Source organism: Parambassis ranga, chromosome 17 (genome assembly GCF_900634625.1).
Source record: "Parambassis ranga chromosome 17, fParRan2.1, whole genome shotgun sequence".
Lineage (NCBI taxonomy): Eukaryota > Metazoa > Chordata > Actinopteri > Ambassidae > Parambassis > Parambassis ranga.
Window position 1 is genome coordinate 18,162,587 of NC_041037.1, and position 24,876 is coordinate 18,187,462.

The following is a 24,876-nucleotide window of genomic DNA, read 5'->3' on the forward strand; positions in this document are numbered from 1 at the left end:
TATTCGTGGCGTGGCAAAACAACTACTGGCGTATCCACTGCAAACTTGTGCTTAGTCACTACAGAAAATAGAGAAATGTGATGTGTCACGTCTAAACACATGATGAGAAATGTTGTGCAGTGTCCTTCCTGTGACAAAACAGCAGTGTGACAGGTTCAACTGTTTCCACGTGAAGAAACACATTTTAAAAATCTATCAAGGACATGTTCATATTGTTAACACTTAATTGATATTTCCAGCAAAGAGGAGATCAAAGATTTCAGGCAGAGTTTAGTGAAACTCAATGTCTGGGTTTTTTCCATATGGACGCAGCATCCCGCCAGCTTTACTATTTAAAAAACATCTTGCATGTGGGTTGTTTTAAAAAGTCGCACAAAGAAAGAGGGTGTCGAAGCGTTGGTAGGTATGTTAGTTTACAACGGGGATGAAAGGGAGGAGATAAGGCCTGTTTTTCTATCTCACTGTCACATCTATTGTGGCACCAACAATCACATTTTGCCTCAGAAATAGTAACATACAATCAGAGGAGAATAAATCTAGTGCAATTAGTGTATGTGCAACCCAAATTAACAGTTTGCTTCCAGTAGATCCATACAGTGAGGTGTTGATACAGAGGCTCCTACCCATTTATTTGCACTGTACACCATCACAACTTAAGTCTCTGGATGTTGTGGGGCTGTCTACGTTCCTACCCTCACCTATGGTCATGAGCTTTGGTTAGTGACCGAAAGAATGAGATCGCGAATACAGGCGGCCGAAATGAGTTTCCTTCGAAGGGTGGCTGGGCGCTCCCTTAGAGATAGGGTGAGAAGCTCAGTCACCCGAGAGGAGCTCGGAGTAGAGCCGCTGCTCCTCCACATCGAGAGGAGCCAGCTGAGGTGGCTCGGGCATCTGGTTCGGATGCCTCCTGGACGCCTCCCTGGGGAGGTGTTCCGGGCATGTCCCACTGGGACCCGGGGAAGACCCAGGACGCGGTGGAGAGACTATGTCTCTCGGCTGGCCTGGGAACGCCTCGGGATTCCCCCAGAGGAGCTGGAGGAAGTGTCTGGTGAGAGGGAAGTCTGGGTGTCCCTGCTTAGACTGCTGCCCCCGCGACCCGGCCCCGGATAAGCGGTGGAAGATGGATGGATGGATGGATGTACACCATCAGACCAACTCTCAAAAACATCCACCTCATGTGATCAAAAAACACCCGACAAGGACAAACAGACATCAGCAAGTGCTTTAGGACACAGCTGAATGTTCCATGCTGTTGAATCACAAGATGTTCAAGGAGGCCTGGAGTTATTCACTATGCTCTGTGTCAGTGGGGATGCTGGTAAAAAAAAGGGTGAGTGTACAGAATGCATAACAAAACAAGCGATTCTGCTTTCTGGTGGTTTTTTTCTGTACTGTATTGTGAGAAGCTGCCAGTACCATACATTTGTCAGTGTTTCACCAGTGTTTCCATCAGCGTTGGGGGGGTGGTGCCAAGATTGATTTTTTAAAATGTTTTTTTGTTTGTTGATTATTATTATTTGAATTCACTCACAGTGCCATTTTAACTTCCTCTAGGCAAAGTGCTTGTATTTATTTTTCTATCTTAAATCACAATTATATCCTTTTGTCACTATGGTTAGTGATGCTGTCCAGCTACTGTAGCAGAGCGGTGCTTCGCAGTGTGAAGCAGAGGAAGGACTAACTTGTGAGTTTTCACGTCTTTTCATTGTGTTTTAGCTGCACTGATTAGTTAACAACAACTGTGACTTTATGCTTTGTGTCGTGCCTTTGATTGCAACACAAGAGTTGCCGTCTGAGCATCAACTAACCTTTATACAACCCGTCTGTTCCTTCAGTGGTTGCTGGTGTGGTGCTTTATTTTGGTGCTCAACAACCATAATCACCGACACAAACCTCATGTTCAAGAGTGCTCTACGTAGAAATGTAACAGCAGACTTTGATCTCCTTATCATTCTGATTGTAATCAATCATTTCTGTATTGTAGTGAATGTAGGCGACTCAGCAGTAATGTACTACAGCTAGAATCACTTCTGTTCTCTGTCCAGAGTCTGTGCTCCACATGAATGAGTCCTGCTAACTGCAGTGAAGGAATGACGTTCGGTCCTGAGGTCTTAAAGGATTTCTCGACTACAAAATAAGATACCTGCTCTTACAAGGTGAATGTTGGTGCAAGTAAAGTCACTGTCAGACATTTGATGAAGTTGTCTCAGAATAATATATCATAACAATAACATAAACATACGTATTCAGAAACAATGGGCATTCAGCTTTTATTTTGAAAGGGATCAAGTTGTTTTTAAAAAAAGGCAACGAGTCATCCTTATGAACAGTATTCTACTCAGCATGAAAGTATCCAGTGAATGATTTGCCACTACATCCCATCCTTGATTGTATTTTCCATCATGAGGTAATTTTTTCAACTCTTTTCTACTTAATGTATTCTAGCTTTGCTTCTTTTTACGTCTGAGACTGCTGAGGAAGGTGCGCTAGCAGTTTGTATGTAACGGATTTATTTATACTTTTTTCATAGAGAAATCATGAGACTACCACTGACATGCGGAACTTTGTAATGTTTACCACTTTAACGTCTAGCATTTCAGGGCATCACAGGTCAAGGCGCCTTTCTCTGATGTGTGCAACTGACAAAAAAAAGGAAAAAAAAACATCTGTAACTTACATGTTTCATGGGAACAGAATCTGATGTTTGTCTTCTCTCAGTTTGTACATAGGGATGTGTTCATTGAAATTATGTACAGTCTTTTTGTAATAACAGCTCATTGAAATTTAAAACAGTGTTTTGTCTTTAAGCCAAAACATCAAATAAATATCCTTAACAGACTCTGAATAAAATAGCTTCTAATATTTTGCATAAATATGCATGAAACACTGTATTGTGTATTTGTGCATTACGTCATGTAAAGCTAAATAGGCTAGGCTTTGCTGAGGTATCCCTCATGTGCAGAGGGAGGTGGCACTGTGTCTCACAGTTGTCCAGGAGGAGGAGGAGGGATGAAGTCAGGTGTGGCTCATGTGGGTATTCTTCCATTTGTGGTTTTGGGTGGATTTGGATTTGTTTGTGGACTGACCTGAGTGGTGAGTCCATTGTATTGGTCTACAAAAGATGATCAAATGAGAGTTAGACCCTGAGGTGTAGGTTTAGGACAGTATAGGTCTGCCACCTCTGTGTAGTATAGACTTACCTGTGTGTAGAGCAGAGTCCAACACCTTGCAGAGTGGATGCCCTCTTCACCGCCTCCTGGTAGTTTTATAAAGGACAGCGCCATACTGAACACAAGCAGAGGACACACAGCTAAAGTCTACAGTGTGTTTGTGATTAAAACGGCTTAGTTTCAGTGAGCAGTGTTACAGACTTTGCTGAATCTAACCTGGCTATTCTGATGGAGTTGACCCAAAGCAGCAGCGTGTGTTCATTGTCACAGCACAGGAACTTGATGTAGTGAGACTCCTTCTGGATGCAGGGATGCTGGGGGACAAAGGAAGACACAAAACTGTTTCTTTTCAGAGATTTTATATTACAGCTCATGAAGACCAGGCCTGAAAATGTCCTTGGTTTTAGTCATCCTATACACAACATCCTATGCAAAATGCATTGCTGTGTGTATGTTTGGCAGTCTATAAACTGCCTTTAACACAGACAACATGACTGTGGGGTCACTTTCTTTCTTCTCTCCCAGTCCATCGCAGGTCAGCATACACAGACAAATAACTAATCACACTCAGACTCACAACTATAGGCAATTTAGAGTAACAAATGAACCTAACAAGGATCTTTAGAATGTGGGAGGAAGTCGGAGTACTTGGAGAAAACCCACACAGGCAAAGGGAGACCATGCAAACCCCACACAGAAAGGCCACAGCCAGAATCTAATCAGGAACCTTCACCATGCCGTCCTTCTTTCAGAGCCACTGATGATTTAATCCATTTTTTTTTGTAGTACATAAAAGTGCCAGCAGAGGGCAGATCAGACCAAGCTGTCACCATGAATCATGACGCTTCAGTAAAACTAGTAAAAATGATAAAACAGAGTCTCTGTTAAACACATATACCTTTTTACACTCTTATTGGTGCATTTTGCCTTTATTTGATGGCAAAGGGACCTGAAGCAAAGGACACAGTACTTGGTTATGTGCTCGCAGGACATCCCATTGGACAGTCTTTACGGCACATATACTATATTTGTCACACACACTTTGCACCTACAGGTCAGTATGGAAAAGGTCTTGTTTTTTCTTTACCTGTCTCACAAAAGTGCAAATTCCACCACATAGAGTGTATGTAGCATCATTTAAATAGTTAATGTGTATGTTTTCTGTTCATGTGGTGTCTCAAATACCACACAGTGTTAACCATATGAGCAGTTATAATAGCAGAATGGGTAACATCTTCAGCACTAGTGAGAGCCCCAGAGCCTTTCGAACACCATGACCATCAGTGTGCACTTTGCTACACTTTGTTTTAAGCCTGAGTTAAATGTGCACGGATTGTATGTTGCAATCAGCTTCTATACGTTAAAAAGTCCATGTCAGAACAGAAAACCTCTAAGCTGACTAAAAAAAGCTATCACACGTGTTCTTTAATATCTTCACCACCTCAAATGTGAGCTGACCTTCAGTATGAAGCAGAAGTTGGTGGGAGCTCTGTATTTCTCTTTGTAGTTGCTGGTGGTGTAGATGTTGACTTTTTCAAAATGCACAAAGCAGGCGAGGTCACTGCAAGACTGCAAGAGAGGAAAACGGCATGCTGTCACACTAACACAGCACAGTTTCACAGCATTATTAAGAACACACAGTGTAAATGACAACAGAATAATAGTGGCCAGTCGTATCTTCTCTCACTGTTGTCTGGTCGGTATTAAAACTCTCCAAAGAACATAACTTAATTTGAGGCCGTTTTTCAAAGAATGTTCAGTGGAGCTTTGTCTTCCTCTTTAAAGCATTCCTTCCATGTTTAATTCTAAGCGGAGACACATCATTCACACATTCAACCACACTGTCAGTGGTGTAGTTGATCAGCAGAAGTCTAACTTCCTAAGTGGTGCTGACCAGCAGACGACGACTCCTTCCTTTTTCTGCTCTTTCTTTTTTTCACATTTACTGATTCTTCTCCGGCTCTGCCTGCGTGGTGACACTCGTCTCCTTTCCTCATATGACACTGGCTTTTGTGCAGCTACTTGTTAAGGCGACTGCAGTAGAACCTCGGTTAATGCTTCCTGTCTGCTTTACCCATGTGTCCTTGGCCCCAGATGATTCCTGCAGCTCTCTTATGTTTGTGATTTGCACATCTGCCTCACACAGTTTCCCTCGCATCTATTTCTCCCTCTCGGATGATTTTATTTTTTGGAGTTGGCCTACAGGGGCGGTGTTTTGCTGCTCTGTCTCAGTGTCAGAACTACATGTTTCTCTTTAATAGCGGCAAGGCCTCAATTCACACTGTCTATCTTCATTTCTGTGCTTTTCTGCCTCTGTTAGGCTTCAGAAAGAAGCTGTCACTGAGAAACTAACATCCCTCAGCTCTTTGAGGACAGATTTGAATAATCTGCATAAACAACAATGCAGACATATAGACGTCTTTATAGCAACAACACAGTGCTCTTACGTCTGTACTTTCAATATAACTGACTCAGCAGCTTATCATATTACACAGCCAATAGACACTACTGTACTTAAAAAAGTGTACAGGCAGCAGGTTGTGGATGTAGATTAAATGAACATCCTACAGGTGTATGATGCAGGGTTTTAATCAAATGATCCCAACAGCAAGAGCTCTACTGTCTGCTTCAGGCTTCTGATAAGATACATCAAGACTGAAATGCTGCACTGATGTTTCCTTTATCCTACCTTTGTTTTTCCTTTGGGTACATAGTAAATTCCAGAGGCCCTGAGAACAAAGTAGCGAGACTGCCAAACCTTCTCTGTCTTCCCGTCTTCTTTAGGTACAGCTGTGCCGTCAAGATCAGGAACTATCAGAGTTGAACCTCCAAAATGTTCCTGCAGCATCAGACAGACACACACACACAAAGTATAAAAAAGACAGGCATCCTCTCCAGTGTGAGCTTGGAAACATCACTGACCTTGATGAGGAGTTCTTGCCTGTTGGTTAACCCCACTCAAAACTGTTTTGCTCTTTTTCCACATGTAAAAACAGCTTTAGGAGGAGGAAAACACATTTTAATTGACTCACTGTCTTCCATCATCATGTGATCACAGCTACGCCCTCCTTCTCACCTGAGGGTCTGTGAACATCACATACTTCTGGGGCCTTAACATGAAATAGATTTTGTTTTCACTGTGACGAGTCCAGGCACACAGCAGCTCCACTAAATACTCATGGTCCTCAAAGCCTCTCTCTGAAATGATGAAAACATTCTGCTTCCTATAGTCAGACTCAATGTGTGTGTGTGTTACAGTGATCTCACCGTTCTGCAGCTCAGGGTTGGTCTCACACACGCTCCAGTCGATGCTGCTGTCACAGTGTGTCTTCTCAAGCAGCTTGTCCAAAACCTGTCGGACCGTCTGCCGCTCATTCACCATCAGAGTCTTGGAGCTGCCATCACCCATCAGCACCTTCACTATCAACTAGGAGAGACCTCACATCAGCTACTGCCCAGGGAAGAAGAACACGCAGACGCCTGCTGACCTTACCTTCCTCACTTTGGCTTCTTTCAGCTTCTCCAGAGCCAGTTTGATCTTTTCTGCTTTAGTCTGAGGTTTGCTCTGCACACAAGAAAACTTCCAACATGTTAACTTTCATAATCCAAGGTCTGAGTAACCGTCTGCATCACCTGGGATGATTCAGCAGTGTTTGATGATGGAGTCATGGCAGGTGGTGGGGGGGGTCCGATCATCTGGAAGGCTGCTGCTCTGTGGAGGAGTGGAGAGTTCTGGCTGGGATGACTTGCATCCCAGGTCAGCCACCAGAGCATCCAGGTCATGGTCCTCCAGCTCATAATTGGCTTCAGTGCAAACACAAGCCCAATACTTTAGATAAAAGTTCCAAACCATCAAAGTTGACCACAAAGAGATATATATATGTACAAACACATATTCTCTATATATAAGTCTCTGTTGTGTAAAATATTCAGTCCTGAGGGTTGAAAAGGCAACATAATTCTCAGTTCAGTGCGGTCTTCTTCTCCTCCCTTTATTCTCCCGCCGTTTGAAACCTTATGTGGATGTTCCTTCAGTGAGAGCAGCCCTTTAAACTGCTGTGCTTCTGGTCCCGATGTGTGGCCGTGCAAATTCCACAAAGTCATCAATAAGGACGGGCCACGCTCCTGTTAAAGAAACAGACTCTTGTATTATTGGTTCACAATATTATCATGGATAATAAATGATCGCAGTAAAAGCTCTTTTGACGTAAGCCACCCACACACCTTCCTCATCATAATTTGACATGTCATCTGTGATCATTGTGCTGAGTCTAGTAAGAGATTCCAGGTGTCCTTAGGAATCGATCTTTTGTGGTGCTCCTGAAAGAGACATAAAGCAAAGCTTATAAATCATAAGGATTAGTCCCATGATTACATCACCTCAAGTTGTTTAACTCACAACTAAAAACTTGTTCCACAACTCCAGAACTTGAATCTTCCAGCCAATACTAAATTCCAATATGCAATTGCCATCTCTAAATCTTAATTAAAAAAAACACACACACACAAATGAATAAAGAAATAAATGGAATTAAGAAAAGAATAGCTGTGAATGAGCAATAAGCAATAACATGAGTACTGAAAGATTCTTACCCAACCTTTCTGGCCAGGATTTTTGGCAAAATTAAATGTAAACTGGTAAAAGTCCTTAAATCTTCCTTGGTCCTTTAACTCCTGCTCCATCTTTGGCAGCTGAGCTTTTAACTTCTCTATGCTGTCACACCTGTGGAAGCATACATCACACAATTTTGTACATACACAGTACCACTGACTTATGTGACATCTTCCAAAAACATCCCTGTAACTTCTACTAGGGAACTTTTAGGCAGCAAACTTATAATACACATGATTTCATATTGTTAACAAGATAGAATAGATCTATATGTATAGGTAACAAATGTATATAAAGATAGAAGCTAGCGTTACGGTACATAAGCAATGCTTTTTTTTTAACCATGTTACTCTGAGTGTGTGTTGTGAATGTTGTGAATGTTGTGCTGCTTGTAAAGAAACAAGCCGAATTTGTGGCTGAGGTGGCAAAATGTCACTGAGTTTACAGAGATGCACCAGAAAAAGGATTTGTTAAGAGTCATCTGACCTTGGGGTGAGTGCTGACTGCACCTTTTTTTCCACTAGTTCTCTACACACCCAGTTCACCATTCTGTGTGACAGGTATGGTATTGGAACAGTGGGATATTTTGTTACACTTCTGAGCCAGCAGTGGAGGCAGTCACAGTAAAGAATGGCTGTGACAAAAAACCTACACAAGCCAACTGACACACCAGCACACCCTGATTACATGATCCAAGAATGCCTGTAAAAGCACACTCATACTTGTTTTGTTTGTGAAAGAGTGAAGATAGGCATACACAGCATGAGCAGGTGGCCTTCATAGCAGCATTAAAGTGCAAATCTGTGAAAGAGGTTATTTACCTCAAGCCCACTGTAAACAGATCTTAGTGGGTTTTTTTGTCCAGGCACTTAAGTAACCAACAAGCCTGCATTAATGCCATTATTAATATAACTGAAAGTATTGTAATCCATCTCACTCGCTCTTTATACATATTTACATCAACTTCCAACAATTTGAATTATGGTTGTCCTCTTAATTGTGAGTATATAACGTTTGAATGGTTGAATTTGGTGAAGAATGGAAGAACAGTTTGTTTCCCCCCTTCATCGTTACCCCTGTTCTGCCATGCCATCCATTAACTCCTGTTTTGAGAACTCGCATTGGGTTGCTGCCCTGAACTTCCAGGCTATAAGGAGGACACTTATACTGGTCGGGTCCAAACCCAGGTCATCACAGAACTGCTGGATCCCATCGATGCCTATCTTGTTGTCATCATGAGGATCTGCATATAAGAGCACAAAGAGTCATTTGATTGACAAGTGATTCAGGGACAACTTTTACATTTGTAAAATGTAACTTGTACATTTAAAAGTGTATTACAAAATGAACATTTGCACACAGTATTGTAGTGATGCATTTCCTACCTCTGAATTGTTGTGACCTAATCTGGTCACCCCGGATTCCCAGACTCCGTCCCCGATGCACAGAACATTGAATGAAAACCAGTACTGATCAGTTTCAGTTTCGCCTTTATAAAGGGAGAATGCACAGCTCAATACAGACCCCTCGATCTGCTCCTGCAGCTGACCATTTGCATTCTGTCTGTCCCATGCGTTAGGCTCGTTTTATTAATCTTACAACAAGGTGTGGTTACATTTGCATAGAAAGGCATAAAAGGTAATGTTTTTCAGTGAAACATGCATATTCAATAATCACAAGGTGGAGGGCGTATACGAAACTAAAAGACATTGAAGCTCTCCAGTCACATCAAAGATGTGAGTGTGTGTGTGTATTCTCACAGGTCCTCCTGTTACGGCCTTGAGTATATCTTGTCTCTTTGGCAAGCTTGTGTTTTCATCTTTGGGTCAACTAAGGGGTTTGCAGTTCGAATTTCTAAACTAACCATTAAACATCAGAATGCTTTATGACCTCAGTCAGAGGTCTCGATCTATGAGCAACCATACACTTTTACCATATGTGCAAACAAACATATATTTTGACCAAGTTTGACCATATATTTCCACAATTCCCCCTTTTGGACTCTACTAAGAGTCCAACACAAAATAAGGAAAAAGAAACAACAAACGGTCACATCAGCAAATAGGAAAACACTGTGTGTAATCAAACAAAACTATGGGTAAAAGTGACATCTATATGTAACAACACTGTGAGTAAATGTCCAAACACCTGGTGTGTGTGTATGCGTGTCAAAACCATAAAGGAAGGTGCAAAAAAAGAAAAACTCTGTGAAAAATGTAGTGTATTAAAAAACATATCATGTGAGTGCATAAAACGAAACATGTTATACATCATAGTATGTGGGGCTATTTTAATCGGTCGGTCTTTCACCGTTCCCGCCCCCAGATACTCCTAACAGCTCAAATATAATGACAATCATCCTACAGTAAGAATGTTCAAAATTGTGTTTTATCAGTTCATGTATGTGTTCCTGTCCGTCTGCCTCGTCCATCCAGCGCCCCGCCTGGTTCTCTGGTCCTCTCGTCCTCAGGATGTGTCTTCTTTCTTCGGATACCTGGGGTTAGACTACCCGGGATCCTTGATCTCTGTCAGGGGATTATTCTGCCCCTTTTGTGACAGGATCTGTATCTGAATCAGCCGATTCAGACTTCTGCGCCCTCAGATCAGCGTGGACGTCCTGTAGAGATCATTGAGGCTCCTCTGCAGCTGTGCACTGGCTCCAGTGGAACCAGGTGTCCCCCTTTCCTCTCAGCCGAACCGCGTGAGAGGTGCGTTCCGTCACCTGATAGGGACCTGTCCACCTTGGTTCCGACCACTTCCTCTTATCACCTTCAGGAGGACCCACTCGGCTGTGTGTGGCTCCTTCTGGACTCACCATCTCTCCTTTCTCCTGTAATACAAATTCTAACACCAAAGCTTCAAATTCATTATATTATGGTTTATATTAATACCATACTGCATGCTTCTTCAGTCTCAGCCAGCCAGCTGGTCCAGGAAACTGTCGACCTGTAAGAAGCTCATAGGGTGTGGATTATATGGCGTTATTACCAGAACATCAATACAATAGATAATACTTGAACCCATATAAATTTGGTCTGTGCACAGATTTTAGCCAATTTTTGTTTTAGGTTTGATTCATTCTTTCCACCTTTCCTTGAGACTGTGGATGATAAACAGTACCAAAGGCATGTTTAAGTCCCAACATAGCCTCCACCTGCTGGAGGTATTTATTTTTGAAATGTGTTCCATTGTCAGATCTGATTTTTTTTTCAGGAAAACCATGTCTAGGGATGTAGGTGTTAATCAGAAATTTAATGACAGTTTATCACGACACCCCACATGGCCTACCCCATGCGCTTCCTCCATGGCAGTCTGTCTCAGTCCAGGTGGCAGTATGGGGCGTCCGTCAGGCCCTCTCCATACTCCTCCTGTGTCAGTCGCCCCTCTAGCTTTCCACAGTGTTTTTTTCCTGTGGAGAAGCTTTGTTTTGCAATTGCATCAAATCAGTCCAATCAACAGGGGGAGGCAAGTCTGTTTCTGAACACATAAAAATCATTCGCTCCACATAGCCTGCTGCCTGTTTTGCTGCCTGATCTGCTGCATTGTTTCCTCTTGTGACCCTGTCAGTTCCTGCTCCATGACCTTTGCACTTAATCACAGCCACTTTGCTAGGCAACAACAGAGCTTCAGCAAGCTCTCTCATTTCAGCCTCATGCCGTATAGGTTTGTTAGTTGCAGTGAGAAAACCTGCTCTCAGCCATTGCCCTAATTCCACATGCACTGCTCCTGCCGCATATGCTGAGTCAGTAAAAACATTGATGTCCTGTCCTTGACCTATCTTTAGTGCCTCAATCACTGCCCTCACCTCGGCTCTCTGCGCTGACTGCTGTCCCTCTAATCTTTCTGCTTTCAGTGTTCTCATTTCTTCCCCTGTGTCTTCAACAACTGCGTATGCTGCTCTGAGTCCTTCTGTGTCATGTCTAAAACAGCACCCATCTGTGAACAGATTTCTGGCCTGTGAAAGAGGTGTGGCTTGTAAATCGACTCTGACCTTTTCTTCCCTAATCACCCTCTCTGTGCATGTGTGTGGCTCTCCTGTTCCTATCTGGTCTGCCATGTTGATGCCCTCATGTGTGAAGGTGATGTTTGGTGCTTCTAAAATCTTGCTCAACCTCCTCTGTCTCAATGAGGTGAGTGTGAATGTCTCTGAGTTCACGTATGCCACTACACTATGTGTTGTCAGTACATACAGCTGGTGTCCCATGACCATGTGTGCGGTTTTTTGAATTAGCTTAGCTATTCCTGCTGCGTGTTGTGTGCACTGAGGGTGTCTTTTCTCCATGTTGTCCAGGGGGGCACCGATGTACATCAGTATTACTCTTTCTCCCCCTTTTCTCTGGAACAGGATGCCATTGATGCAGGCATCCGTTCCAGAGACATCCAAATAGAAAGGTAAAGTGTAGTCAGGTGTGGCTAGTTCTGCTGCAGTGGCCAAAGATTGTTTAAGAGCAATGAATGCTTGTTCAGCGGCCTGCGTCCAATTTAGGCGAGCTGACACATTACGCATGCCATGTTCTTTGACAAGGTCTCTGAGAGGTTGTGTGAGGCCAGTGTAGTTAGCAACAAAGTTTCTACTGTAGCCAGTCAGACCGAGAAATGAGAGCATGTCCTTCACTTTGTCAGGACGCGGATGATGCAAAATGGTAGATTTGTGTGAAGGCGATATGCTGACTCCCTTTTGTGAAACAATGCGTCCTAAGAAAGCAACTTGTTTCCTGACTAATTGGAGTTTAGATTTGCTGACCTTAAAACCAGCCGTGGCCAGATGTTGCAAAACAGCCTGCATGGCATCCAGGCAGATTGCTGCCGTTGGAGCTGCGATAAGAAGGTCATCAACGTACTGAATGAGTGTAGTGTTTTCTGGGAGGGTGCAGTGACTGAGTATCTGTTTCAAAACCTGATTAAAATACCGGGGGAGAGCGCAAAACCTTGAGGTAGCCTGGTGTAGCGATACTGCGTTCCCTGATATGTGAATGAGAAAATGTCTCTGCATTCAGGTGCCAGAGGGAGACAAAAGAAAGCATTAGCTAAATCTATGCAGGTGAACCAGCTCTGTGAAGGATCCAGTTGGGCCAATGCCACGTATGGATTCGGAACTGGTACCGTGGGGGTTGACAGTGCAGCGTTAATGTCCCTCAGATCATGTGCCATGCGATATTTACCTGTCCCTTTCTTTTCTACAGGTAGGATGGGAGTATTCCAATCTGAGTGAGAGAGTTCCAGCACGCCATTTTCAAAGAGTCCATGAATAGTATCTGCAATGCCAGCTCCAGCTGCTGGCTTGTGGGGATACTGTGGTATCCATAAAGGGCCTGGTGTGTTAATCTGAAACGTCACAGGTTCACAGTCCACCAGACCCACATCAGTGGGTCCGTCTGCCCATAAATGTGGTGGCAAGCTGTCAATCACAGCCTGTGCCAGAGGATGATCAGTTTTCTCTCTACCATGATGTCTAGCAAGCAGTTCATGTGCCAGAGTGACAGTGTTCATAGTTGAAACAGTTATTTTGTATGCTTTAGCAGATGGAGAATACATGATTTGAGGTAAAGGTGTGGGTTGCCAGTCTGATTGCCCCATGGCACGTTTAACCATGCCACCTAGTTCTTTGGCCTGGTGGTTTGGATGTACAGCTAATGAGACGTGGGGATGCCCTTCGTCACTCATCATGTACCAAGACATTTGTTCTGGAGTGAGGTCCACACCGGCTGCCACGCCCTCAGGTGCCACAAAAATGTCTCGGACTGTAATAGACCAGTCCTGTCCCTCTAGGGAGTGCGCAAACTTCTCATGGTACCAATCAGTTTGCTGCCTGTCATAAAATAGAGTCACATGAGGGGGGTCAGGGGGAGAAACATATGGTTCGACCTGGGCTATCCAGGGCTTCCACTGCAGGTAGGCAGAAAGGATTCCTGGGTTCTGGGGAGTTTCAGGATGTAACATGCCCCAGTAGATGTCAGCACATGGGTCAGTCACAGGTCTCATCAGATATTGTCCGCCTGTGTCTGCAACATTACAGTGGAACATGGTGCCGTCCGGCAGTGTCACTGTCAGCCCGTCTGGGCCGCACAAAATAGATGCTCCAAACTTAATCAGCAAGTCTCTCCCCAGTATATTCAGAGGCAGAAGAGGTGAGTGTACAAAACAGTGTGAAACAGTCTGATGTCCCAACTGAGCAGTCATGGGAGTGGTTATAGGCAGAGTCTGTTTATCCCCAGAGAAGCCCATCACAGTGATAGAGTTGCTGGACAATTCCATAGAAGATGATTGAAACAATGTAGAACAGGTGGCGCCAGTATCCACCAGAAAAGGCAGTGTCTCATCCTCTACTTGCATAGATAACATCGGATCTGCCGTGCCGATGTAATCTGAGCTGCTCTGTGGGGTGTGTCATTGTTGTGAGAAGTCACAATCCCACTGTTCCCAGCCGGAAACAGTAAACTGTCCAGTGAATGTAGGTCCTGGGGGGCGGGCGGAAGCCCTCCGTGGACCAGACGCTGCACGTCCTCGGGCATACTGTCCCTGTCTGTGTGGACAGTCTTTGGCCCAGTGTCCCAACTCCTCACAGTAATAGCAGCGGTCACGACCTGGGTCTCCCCTCGGCTGTCCCCTAAGTGTTCCACCCCTTCCGCGCCTGCCTCTCCATCTGCCCCTCCCTGATCCGTACCCCCTGTAGGACCCCGTAGGCTGCTGATAATCAGGAGAATAAGGTGGTGGAGGCACCCAAGGTGTGACAGGAGGTGCGTCAGAGCTTTCAGTGACAACCATGACTTTATTATTTTTATCTTTCTTTTTGTCATTGGCCTTCTGTCTGGCCTCAGTCAATTGCAGTTTCAATAATTGTGTCTGCAAATCCTGGACATCCTTACTGTCAGCTTGTGCTGCGTCTTGGGCACGTGCCAAATGATGCACTAGATGTCTCTCCCACACACTGGAATCACACCCTGCCATGTCTGGGTTATTATCCATGGCAGTTTTTACGGTCTCAGGAACCCCGTTTAGGACGGCGGTCCTGTACCACACCCTCTGAATGCCTGGGTTACCAGGGTGGCACCCGGTGTGTTTGATCCATGTGTCTTTGCTTTGATTAAGATATTCTCTTGGACTCTGTTTGGGGTCCCATTTCAAAGTGGGAACGGCGGCTCCAGCAGGCAGAGGATATTTATTTCTTAGTGCTCTGCCTATTTCAGTGCTGACCTGAGTGAAAGGTGTGTCATCTCTCTGTCTAATAGTGGCGGCGTCCTCCTCTATGTCCCTCACTTCTGAAGCTGTAAGACACCTAGAAATAACGGCCCGAAAGTCACCTAGAGCGAGTCTGTGGCCTGCTGTCAGACTGTCAAGTTGACTCAGCCACATTGCTCCACCTTCGGCCACTGGAGGTAATTTATCCACTAGTGCCTGTACATCACCTAGTGGGAATGGACGATATTTGATCTGGTGTTCAGTTTGAATCAGTGGTAACTGATGGTTGAGTGTCTGTGTATTATCATGTCCTTGAGATCTAGTTGTCATGTGGTGTGTTTTGCTTCTGTGTGCTAAGTGTTCAGCTTCATGTGTTTTCAACCACTCCTCAGTAGCCTTGGCCTGTCTCTGTAATAAATCAAACATGTCTCCCTGCTCCGCGGACCAAACACCCTCGACCTGCATCTGAACTCCAGCTGTCCTCCCTTCCTGTGATCCGTCTTTCCACACGCCTCCCACCTGAAGTGTAGCGTCTCCAAATTGGGGGTTAGCGTGTGCATATGTGTGTGGTGTTAAGTCCTGAGCTATAGCAGCCCGCAACTCCTTTAATTCTTCCTGCAACTGTTGCACCTTGTCTATTTCTCCCTGCTTTGTGTTCACAATGTCTGGTGTCTGTATTCTGTGTGACAGCGGGGCTTCAGCTGCAACACATAGTGCTCTGTCGCAGCTCGGTTCTCTGTCCTTTCGCAGCTGGAAAGGTGAAAGGTCAGGGGCCTCTGGAGGCCCTTCACGGGTGCTAACTCCCGAGGGTAAAGCAGACACACTACTCACTTGGGACGTGTGAGAGCTGTCATCAGACCACGCCTCAGGGGAATCAGGCATGTCTGTTATGGCCAGTGTGCCTTGAGTTATTTGTAAAACTGGATATAATCCAGCAGATGAATGAGAGGATGGTGGTGCAGTAGGAGGGGGTGGTGTATACGGTGGGGGATCCTTATGTTTTTCTGCTTTGTCATCCTGTGTTTTGGGCTTCTCAGTCATGAGGTGAGTTACACCCTGACCTATCAAAGCCCATCGCGCCCACTGAGCTCTCTTTTCCTCTGCTTTTTCCTGCTCCCTCTTAAATCTCCCTTTCTTAGACCAGCCACACTGCTCTGCACTCTTCCTGGCCTTCTCCCTCTCTGCCTTCGCTTCACCCTCCTTTCTCCAAAACTCCTTCTGTAAACAACCTCTATCTTTCATGCCACGGCCTATTTCTCCCAACAAATTAATGACTGCCTCCCTCATCTGAGTCATCTCTTCTGATGCGGTTTTAGAGTCAAAAGCCTGATGCAGCGCTTTCTCTAAAATAATCAGTTGAGCTTCTATTGTTTTTAGTGGGCTGTTCGGACCCCACCCATCATCAACAGTGTCTCTGTTAAAATCTCCGTCCATGTCGTCAGTCATCAAAGTCTCAGTCATGTGATTACGTGAAAATTAAAAACTAAAGCTTAATACGTTTGTGTTATTTGCAAAACTGTGCTCAGAAGAATTAACAAAACTATGTTGTCAGAAAAGTTCACAAAACTATGTTCACATCAGAAATATATACAAAAGTATGTGCACAACAAAAACACTAATCCAGTTCGTGAGTGAACCTACTTCAACAGGCCACTGCCTTACGTTTACACCAATTAAGGTTTCCAGCAGTGCTGCTGCTTCAGTTCACCTCGTCTCTGGCATTCATACACATTCCACACTCATGCTTTACCCATTTATACTGCGAGCTCTGTGTGTGTGTCAGTACTGTATCTTCACTTCTCTTTGTTTCTCTTTAGGGGTGCTTCATGAACTCACAGGACTTATTCTCTGGTCTTGCCGTCCAGTGTAAGAACGGCTCACAGTTATTTCATTATTTATTCTCTACTCTCTGGTCTTGTCGTCTTTATCTCAGACGACTCACAGTTATGAGTCTCAGAGTTCCTTTCTTTTCTAGATTCTGGCCGACTGAGAAATATGGCACGCTGTGTCCCTGGTACTCAGTCCAATGGATTCGAGACTAGCCTCTGTCCGTGACACCAGAATCTTATATATCTGTAATTTGGAAGCCTGTAGACTTACTTCAACTCCCGCCTAACTAGTGCGGTCATTGTTTCAGTTTCCAGTCAGTCCAACAGTCATACCATGTGTTTTTGCCTGGTCTTGTTCCTTTTTCTCTCTTTTTGTAGTGATTTAGGGTTCCTCAAGCCCCGGGCCTCAAACCCAGCTTTTCCGGCCTCTCGTCAGAGCACCGGTGGAGTTGCCACACTCAGGATTTTCTGCTACCCCTTTTTCTCTTAAAATCTCTTATTCCTCTGCAGGCATCATTTACTTATCTCTTAAACAGCTGTAGTCATTACTCATTCACCGTAGTCATAATTCATTCACTTACGGTTATTTCACTGTAGTCATATTCATTCACTTACAGTTAAATTCATTCAGTCAATGTTCTTTTTTACTTTTACAGACAGATTACTACTAAGACTCGGGACACGTTACATTTTAGAGTAGTCAATGCAGATATAAAAGGTCTGCTTACCTTATTGTTGGCGCCACGTGTCCTCTGTCTGTTCGTAATCGGCCCCTGTGTTCAATTGACGGATCTGAGGATGATTTTTGCCCTTTGATCCCGGACGAGCCCCCAAATTGTTGTGACCTAATCTGGTCACCCCGGATTCCCAGACTCCGTCCCCGATGCACAGAACATTGAATGAAAACCAGTACTGATCAGTTTCAGTTTCGCCTTTATAAAGGGAGAATGCACAGCTCAATACAGACCCCTCGATCTGCTCCTGCAGCTGACCATTTGCATTCTGTCTGTCCCATGCGTTAGGCTCGTTTTATTAATCTTACAACAAGGTGTGGTTACATTTGCATAGAAAGGCATAAAAGGTAATGTTTTTCAGTGAAACATGCATATTCAATAATCACAAGGTGGAGGGCGTATACGAAACTAAAAGACATTGAAGCTCTCCAGTCACATCAAAGATGTGAGTGTGTGTGTGTATTCTCACAGGTCCTCCTGTTACGGCCTTGAGTATATCTTATCTCTTTGGCAAGCTTGTGTTTTCATCTTTGGGTCAACTAAGGGGTTTGCAGTTCGAAACCATTAACCATTTGCAGTTCGAAACCATTAAACATCAGAATGCTTTATGACCTCAGTCAGAGGTCTCGATCTATGAGCAACCATACACTTTTACCATATGTGCAAACAAACATATATTTTGACCAAGTTTGACCATATATTTCCACAGTATCTGTTGTAGAGCTGTTCAAGCCTCTTCTTGTCTAAAGCTCCCTTTAAATTTGAAACGTAGAGCTCTGGGTTTTGGAAAAACTTATCTGTGGCAACATCTAGTTTCCAGTCATTCTGCGACAGGCAAGTCACCGCAATCTTCTCATTGGATTGTGTGAAAATCATAAACTGACGAACTTTATCCTTCTGTGAGGACTTCAGCTTGACAGTGCAGTTGGCATAATGTAAACAGGAATGGTTTAACTTATAACAGCTTATTGAGACTGGTATGAGAGTGCAAAAGATGTAATGGTGCAAGACAGTTGGCATAATGTACAGTCCATGATTGGTTTAAGTTACAGCAGCTTATATGAGACTGGATGACATGATTAAGGTGCAAGCGAATACACAGGGTAAAGTGCCTGGTGCAAAGAGTTCCTTTTTGTTAAAGTGGCTGGTACAAAGAGTTCCTATGTTGGTGGGGGGGGGTCAGGGAAGGGGGGTCAGGGAAGGGGGAGAAAGTGGGGCACAGCAGGGAGAGAGTTCAGCTTCCTGACAGCCTGGTGGATGAAGCTGTCCCTCAGTCTGCTGGTCCTGGCCCGGAGGCTGCGTAGTCTCTTTCCTGATGGCAGCAGACTAAAGAAGCGGTGTGAAGGGTGGGTGGGGTCTCCTGTGATGCGGAGGGCCTTTCGGGTGAGACGGCTGTCGTAGAGGTCTTGGAGGGAGGGGAGAGGGACGCCGGTGATCCTCTCAGCTGCTCTCACTATGCGATGAAGCGTCTTCCTGCAGGTGGCGGTGCAGGCTCCGTACCACACAGTGGTGCAGCTGGACAGGATGCTCTGAACAGCCCCTCTGTAGAAGGTGCACAGGATGGAGGGAGGGGCTCTGGCTCTTTTGAGCTTGCAGGGGAAGTAGAGGCGCTGCTGTGCCTTCTTGGTCAGGGATGCAGTGTTGTTAGTCCAGGAGAGGTCCTCAGTGATGTGCACACCCAGGAACTTGGTGCTGCTCACCTGCTCCACAGCAGCACCGTCGATGGTCAGAGGGGTGTGCTCACTGTGTGCTCTCCTGTAGTCCACAACCATCTCCTTTGTCTTCTCCACATTCAGGGAGAGGTTGTGGTCTCTGCACCACTCGGCCAGAAGGTGCACCTCATTCCTGTAGTTTGTTTCATCTCCACCGGAGATGAGACCCACCACAGTTGTGTCGTCCGCAAACTTCACAAAGATGTTGTTGTTGTGTGTTGGCGTGCAGTCATGGGTCAGCAGAGTGAAGAGGAGGGGGCTCAGCACACATCCTTGGGGAGCCCCGGTGTTCATTGTGATGGTGCTGGATGTGTTTCTGCCGACCCGCACTGTCTGAGGTCTCCCGGTGAGGAAGTCCAGCAGCCAGTTGCACAGCAAGGAGTTCAGCCCCAGCTGGTCCAGTTTGTTGATGAGCTGCTGTGGGATGATGGTGTTGAATGCTGAGCTGAAGTCTATGAACAGCATTCGAACATATGAGTCTTTATTTTCCAGGTGGGTGAGGGCTGTGTGGAGTGCTGTGGAAACAGCATCATCGGTTGACCGGTTGGGCCGATATGCAAACTGGAATGGGTCCAGGGAGGGAGGGAGGGTCGTCTTGATGTGTTTCATGACTAACCGTTCAAAGCACTTCATGATGATGGGTGTGAGTGCTACTGGACGGTAGTCATTGAAGCAGGCGGGGGTGGACTTCTTTGGCACAGGGATGATCGTGGTGGCTTTGAAGCAGGTGGGGACAACAGCCTGGCTCAGTGAGATGTTGAAGATGTCTGTAAACACCTCAGCGAGCTCCTCAGCACAGTCTCTGAGCACACGGCCAGGTATGTTGTCAGGACCAGGAGCTTTGCGTGCGTTGATCTGGCTGAGAGATGTCCTCACGCTGGCTCGGGACAGGGAAAATACCTGGTCAGTGGGAGAGGGTGTGATCTTTTGTGCAGGGGTGCTGTTGAGTGCTTCAAAGCGTCCAAAGAAGTCATTCAGCTGGTTCAGCAGAGAGCTGTTGCTGTCACAGGTCCGTGGAGGGGGCTTGTAGTCCGTGATGGTCTGTATCCCCCGCCACAGGCTCCGGGTGTCTCTGCTGTCGCTGAAGTGGTGGGCAACCCTCCTGGAGTACTGCCTCTTCGCCTTCCTGATGCCACGGGACAGGTCAGCTCTGGCTAACCTTAGGCTGGTCTCGTTGCCTCCTCTGAAGGCAGCGTTCCTGGCCCTCAGCAGCCTGTAGACCTCCCCTGTCAGCCATGGTTTCTGACTGGCTCGAATGCTGACTGTCCTGGTTTCAGTTACATCATCAATACATTTGGTGATGTATGCAGTGACAGTCTCTGAGTACTCCTGGAGGTCAGTGCAGTTTTTGTGGGTTGCAGCCTGCTTAAACACATCCCAGTCTGTTGTGCTGAAACAGTCCTGTAAAGCTCCTGTGGCTCCCTCCGGCCACACTCTCACTTCTTTTCGGACTGGTTTGGCAACTTTTACCAGTGGTCTGTATGCTGACATTAACATAACAGTAATGTGATCAGAGGCTCCGGGGTGGGGGAGGGGGAGGGCTTTGTAAGCGCCTCTCTGGGTGGTGTAAACATTGTCCAGTGTGTTGTTACCACGGGTTGGAAAGTCTATGTGTTTGTGAATTTTTGGAAACACAGTCTTGGGGTCTGCATGGTTGAAATCACCCACCAGGATGAGAAAAGCATCAGGGTGGGCTGTCTGCTGCTCACTGACCTGCAGGTAGAGCTCATTCAGTGCGTCGCTCCTGTTGTTGTTGCTGGAGCTCGGCGGGATGAACGCAGCTACAAGCAGTATAGCTGTAAACTCCCGTGGCAGGTAAAACGGCCGGCACTTTATAATCATAAGCTCCGTAAGTGGCGAGCAGTGTTTGGAGACCACAGCAGCGTCCCGACACCAAGAGTCATTGATGTAAACACAGAGCCCTCCGCCGCGGGTCTTACCTCCTTCAACCAGGGCTCTGTCCGCTCTGAAACATGTTAGGCGGTCGAGCTGGATGGCGGAGTCATTTGTAACCAGATAGTGTTCAGATCAGCCAAGAAAGCAGAGTTATTTGTCCTGATTACTTTTTTTTCTAACCCGTTTCTGCTTCAAAGCACTGATGGTCATGTTTTGAGAGAGATTGTGGCGGTTCTTAGGAGCCTTACGAAACATGTTGTCTGCTGTATTTTTAGCCAGATGCAGGAAGTCAGTCCGAGCTGGGGGTGGAGGCATTAGTGACGTCATATTAAACTGTTCATCCTTCAGACTTGCTTTCTTTCACAGCAATAAACACAAATATCTCTTGGCTGAAATAACACAAATATTTTTTTATACTATACAGATTAAATACTATATTCTCTCTCCCGTCCTGTCCTCAGCTTCTTCCTTTGCCGTCTTCTCTTGAAGCCTGGAGAGTGTGTGCTTCATCCTTCAGTGTGAACATGCCGCTCCGCTCCCATGTTAAAATGGCCGACTTCACAGCACAAAAGAACATGTTTACAGCCTCCCATCTCCTCTCTGTTTACAAAGATCAGCTAGTAAAGATGAACACAGCATGCTACAGGTTCCTCTTTGTGCTGCTGCCGCTCTTTGTGCTGCTCCCTGAGCTGGAACGTCTGGAGGTGGTGAGAGGAGAGGAGGTCACAGGCAGATTCAAGTCCAGTCCCACCATCTTCACTGTGGGGGGCTGTGGAGCAGAGGCTCCACGGCTGCTGGCTGAGGATGCAGGAGGTCTACAATACAGGCAGAGCACAATAAATACACAGAGGAAGAGTGGTGTACTAAAATATCCACCTCACTCGTTATACTCTGTTTATAGTCGTATTCATCTTGTGCATTTTTATCACCAACACCTTGCTGCTGTGGAGCTGACTGACTGTTAAAGGTGAACTGTTATCAGTGTAGTATTCTAGTGTGACCCATTTCAGGGTAAGTCTGACCTGGAAGTGGTCGAGCTGCGGGCAGAGTTTGTCCTGTAGCTCCGCTGGGAGGAAGGAGTTGAAGGAAGAGGTGGAAGAGACAGATTGTCCTGTGAGGGGTAATAGAGAGGAGCATTAAAGGGTAAGCTGCTGTGGCTGCATTAGTCCTGCTGTTTGAGCTGCAGGTCATGCAGGACAGCACGCCGTCTGCCTTGTTGTACAGCAGATCCCTCATACGCTCCACCTCTAGCTTCATAAACTTGTGCTCCACCATGCTGTCCTGATAGGTAACCCATGAGTTTAAAATCACAGTGCATACAGCCTTTCTGTCAGGTCGATTCTCAGCTTTGAGGAAAAACTACTTCAGTTTGTTTGCATTCATTTAAGTTGCTATAGGATGTATTGACCTTCCACAGTGACACATGATGGTGATCACAGGTACCTGTTTCCTCTGTCGGACGTTCTTCAGGTTCAAGTCCAGTCCCACCATCTTCACTGTGGGGGACTGTGGAGCAGAGGCTCCACGGCTGCTGGCTGAGGATGCAGGAGGTCTACAATACAGGCAGAGCACAATAAATATACAGAGGAAGAGTGGTGTACTAAAATATCCACCTCACTCGTTATACTCTGTTTATAGTCGTATTCATCTTGTGCATTTTTATCACCAACACCTTGCAGCTGTGGAGCTGACTGACTGTTAAAGGTGAACTGTTATCAGTGTAGTATTCTAGTGTGACCCATTTCAGGGTAAGTCTGACCTGGAAGTGGTCGAGCTGCGGGCAGAGTTTGTCCTGTAGCTCCGCTGGGAGGAAGGAGTTGAAGGAAGAGGTGGAAGAGACAGATTGTCCTGTGAGGGGTAATAGAGAGGAGCATTAAAGGGTAAGCTGCTGTGGCTGCATTAGTCCTGCTGTTTGAGCTGCAGGTCATGCAGGACAGCACGCCGTCTGCCTTGTTGTACAGCAGATCCCTCATACGCTCCACCTCTAGCTTCATAAACTTGTGCTCCACCATGCTGTCCTGATAGGTAACCCATGAGTTTAAAATCACAGTGCATACAGCCTTTCTGTCAGGTCGATTCTCAGCTTTGAGGAAAAACTACTTCAGTTTGTTTGCATTCATTTAAGTTGCTATAGGATGTATTGACCTTCCACAGTGACACATGATGGTGATCACAGGTACCTGTTTCCTCTGTCGGACGTTCTTCAGGTTCAAGTCCAGTCCCACCATCTTCACTGTGGGGGACTGTGGAGCAGAGGCTCCACGGCTGCTGGCTGAGGATGCAGGAGGTCTACAATACAGGCAGAGCACAATAAATATACAGAGGAAGAGTGGTGTACTAAAATATCCACCTCACTCGTTATACTCTGTTTATAGTCGTATTCATCTTGTGCATTTTTATCACCAACACCTTGCAGCTGTGGAGCTGACTGACTGTTAAAGGTGAACTGTTATCAGTGTAGTATTCTAGTGTGACCCATTTCAGGGTAAGTCTGACCTGGAAGTGGTCGAGCTGCGGGCAGAGTTTGTCCTGTAGCTCCGCTGGGAGGAAGGAGTTGAAGGAAGAGGTGGAAGAGACAGATTGTCCTGTGAGGGGTAATAGAGAGGAGCATTAAAGGGTAAGCTGCTGTGGCTGCATTAGTCCTGCTGTTTGAGCTGCAGGTCATGCAGGACAGCACGCCGTCTGCCTTGTTGTACAGCAGATCCCTCATACGCTCCACCTCTAGCTTCATAAACTTGTGCTCCACCATGCTGTCCTGATAGGTAACCCATGAGTTTAAAATCACAGTGCATACAGCCTTTCTGTCAGGTCGATTCTCAGCTTTGAGGAAAAACTACTTCAGTTTGTTTGCATTCATTTAAGTTGCTATAGGATGTATTGACCTTCCACAGTGACACATGATGGTGATCACAGGTACCTGTTTCCTCTGTCGGACGTTCTTCAGGTTCAAGTCCAGTCCCACCATCTTCACTGTGGGGGGCTGTGGAGCAGAGGCTCCACGGCTGCTGGCTGAGGATGCAGGAGGTCTACAATACAGGCAGAGCACAATAAATATACAGAGGAAGAGTGGTGTACTAAAATATCCACCTCACTCGTTATACTCTGTTTATAGTCGTATTCATCTTGTGCATTTTTATCACCAACACCTTGCAGCTGTGGAGCTGACTGACTGTTAAAGGTGAACTGTTATCAGTGTAGTATTCTAGTGTGACCCATTTCAGGGTAAGTCTGACCTGGAAGTGGTCGAGCTGCGGGCAGAGTTTGTCCTGAAGCTCCGCTGGGAGGAAGGAGTTGAAGGAGGAGGTGGAAGAGACAGATTGTCCTGTGAGGGGTAATAGAGAGGAGCATTAAAGGGTAAGCTGCTGTGGCTGCATTAGTCCTGCTGTTTGAGCTGTTTGAGCCGTTCTGCACCTGCAGGAAGTATTTCTCCAGCGCCGGTCTGACGTCTGGGTTTTTCTCCATGGCCTCATTCAGCATCTTGTCAATAACCTTGTTAAATTCCTTCATCTCTGTCACTTTAATGTCCTTCTCTTCCAAAGTCTCACTCTTGGTTTTTTTGGCTGAGCGGATCTGTTTGGTCAGCTTGGAGCACTGGAAAACAGCAGGACATTACAGAATTAAACATGACTGAGGCAATAGCCAGGGTTCTGTATACACACACACACACACACAACACCCCCTGTGTTTACTGCCGCGTCATGAAATGACTTTAGAATAAGCGGTTGATTTTAAACCTGTTTTGTG

The 24,876-nt window shown here is 45.7% G+C and overlaps 2 pseudogenes; both read right to left on the reverse strand.

Annotated features, from left to right (window-relative positions):
* Positions 1 to 2,611: 2,611 nt before the first annotated feature.
* LOC114449732 (amyloid beta A4 precursor protein-binding family B member 1-interacting protein-like) lies at positions 2,612 to 7,023 on the reverse strand (annotated as a pseudogene).
* A 62-nt stretch (positions 7,024 to 7,085) lies between these two features.
* On the reverse strand, positions 7,086 to 18,595 carry LOC114449734 (DCN1-like protein 1; annotated as a pseudogene).
* Between the last annotated feature and the right edge of the window lie 6,281 nt (positions 18,596 to 24,876).